Source organism: Montipora capricornis, chromosome 4, assembly GCF_036669925.1.
Source record: "Montipora capricornis isolate CH-2021 chromosome 4, ASM3666992v2, whole genome shotgun sequence".
Taxonomy (NCBI): Eukaryota; Metazoa; Cnidaria; class Anthozoa; order Scleractinia; family Acroporidae; genus Montipora; species Montipora capricornis.
The window spans coordinates 6,900,220-6,902,719 of record NC_090886.1 but is presented as its reverse complement, the minus strand read 5'-3'; the positions used below and the strand labels follow the sequence as shown (position 1 = coordinate 6,902,719).

Sequence of the window (2,500 nt, the reverse complement as noted above, 5' to 3'; positions counted from 1 at the left end):
GAGGTGATTTCACACAATTGCTTAAAGTTATCTAACTATTATATAACAAATTGATTACATCGCCAAATGACATCGTTTTGCTTTATCATTCGATTAACCAAAAATCAATTCTTCTGGCTAGTCTCAAATTTTCAAAAATAAAAGTGCGTTTGAATATTTGCGTAATCAAATGGAACAGGAAAGAATCACCATAGCATGACATTCTCGGAAATAAAGAATGGGGGTTCACCATGAAAATGATCTCATAAATTCATACTAATAAGTTAGTTTGTGAGTAAAGTTTATGAGTAAATTAAAGTTTGTGAGTAAAGTTTGTCATCTAGATCAAAGTGTGTTTAAATATTCACATTATCACTATAGCGTGACATCAAAGGGCTTTCCCGTGAATTTTAACTAATCAGAAATGATAAATTGTCTGATGCATCACACTACATTTATTGTTACTTGTGAGAAAAATAATTTTGTGAGTAAAGTTTGTCGGTAAAGTTTGTCATCCAGATTGTTTTAGACAGGCACAGCTGTACTGGGCTATACGCAGCTATACAGGCCTATACAGAGCTATATACAGCTATACAGAACTATACAGAACTATACACAGCTATACTGAGCTATAAACAACGGTACAGTGCTATAAATACCTATAGAGAGCAATACAGAGCTATACAATGCTATACACAGCTATACACAACTATACAAGGCTATACACAGCTATACAACTATACAAATCTGTACTGGGCTATACAGAGCTATATAGAGCTATACAGGGCTATACACAGCTATACTGGGTTATACTGGGCTATACACAGCTACACAGGCCTATACAGAGCTATACACAGCTACAGCTGTACACAGAACTATACACAGCTATGCAATGCCGTACACTGCTATACAGGGCTATAAATAGCTATACAGAGCAACGCAGAGCTATACAGAGCTATACAGGGCCATACACAGCAATACAGAGCTATACACAGCTATACAGGGCTTTTCAGAGCTATACAGGGCTATACAGGGCCATACAGGGCTATACAGCTATACAGAGATATACACAGGTATACAGAGCTAGACACAGCAATACAGAGCTATACAGTTGTATACAGTTGTATAGGTGAAACCGACGCGCCGTGGATGCCGAGCTGGTTCGAAAAAGAAAAGACCTATTTCTGTTGTTGTGACAGATTTTCGAGAGAGCTCAAGGCAGGCGAATCAATTTCCTACTCTTTTGGTTAACTTGAATGGATTTCATTCTGCAGAAGCGGTCAATTTGCATAATCCTTCGGAAACTTACTTATATATTCATTCTGACACCTCCCGTCCCACTAACAATAACAGTGGACGCATTGTCGTGGAACGTACGCCGTTTGTGCCTGATCGTGGAAAACACTCGCCTCTTCTGACTTTATGCACTGCCAATTTTCGAGCTGTAAAGTCAAAGACCGCAGCTTTACTAGAGTACATTCATAGTGCTGATATGGACATCTTTGCAGTTACCGAAACATGGCTTACCGATAAAGATGCTGCTGCGAAAATGGAATTCATTCCGACAGAGACGCACAAGTTTGTACAGTGCAATCGCCAAGGTCGTAGAGGAGGGGGAACTGGGTTGCTATTCAAGAAACAACTCCAGGTCAAACACATCGAGTCTGGTGAGAAGTCTTCATTTGAGTTTTCAGAATGGAGAGTAATGCATCAATCACTTTGAGCAAAATTGATCATCGTTTATCGTCCTCCTTACTCCGCTGAACATCCAGTTACTCCTCGGGTGTTCTTTGAGGAATTTGGTAATTTCCTGGAGTCGAACATTTTGTGTCCAGAGTCCTTAATTTTTGTTGGGGACTTTAATTTCCATATGGACGTGCCGAGTGACCCTGATGCGCGCACATTCCTGGATCTCCTAACATCAATGGGTCTCAAACAACATGTATCTGTACCAACTCATATTAGTGGTCACACGCTCAATCTAGTGATCACTCGTGCACAAGATCCAGTTGTTTCCAGTATCCCCGTGGCGGATCGATATCTGTCAGATCACGCTTCGGTCCTGTGTTCATTAAATGCGGCTAAGCCCAGTCATGTCACCAAGGAGATTTGTTATCGTCGACTGAAGGCTATTGAAGTTGACCAACTGCGCGCGGACCTGCAGAATTCTGATCTATGCCAAAAAGAATATGCTGATTTGAATGAGTTGTCTCTGGCTTACACGTCGACACTTTCATCCTTGCTAGACAAACATGCGCCTCTTCAGAAAAAGACCTCTGTGGTCAGGCAGCGTGTCTCGTGGTTTAATAGCGAGATTAAGGACGCAATCAGGTCAAGGAGGAAAGCTGAGAGGAAATGGCGCAAGTTCAAGTCTTCAGAAGATTTGTGCGCTTTTAAATCTGCGCGCAATCATGCCACCTACATTATGAACTGTGCTCGTCGAGATTACTACTCCCAGCTTATTTCTGAGAACAGTGCAGATCAGAGGAAGTTATTCCGCACTACTAAGTCTCTATTGTGT

The 2,500-nt window shown here is 41.2% G+C and overlaps 1 protein-coding gene and 1 pseudogene across 1 annotated transcript in view; one reads left to right on the top strand and one right to left on the bottom strand.

The window, feature by feature from the left end:
- The window catches only part of LOC138045417 (tetratricopeptide repeat protein 28-like), a 48,227-nt gene that overhangs the window by 161 nt on the left and 45,566 nt on the right, over positions 1–2,500 (top strand). The window contains exon 1 of the mRNA XM_068891924.1: positions 1–3. This exon is cut by the window's left edge and continues 161 nt beyond it. The gene's annotated coding sequence lies outside the window, so the exon portion shown is untranslated. The remainder of the gene's footprint in view (positions 4–2,500) is intronic.
- The window catches only part of LOC138045415 (uncharacterized), a 30,595-nt pseudogene that overhangs the window by 13,215 nt on the left and 14,880 nt on the right, over positions 1–2,500 (bottom strand).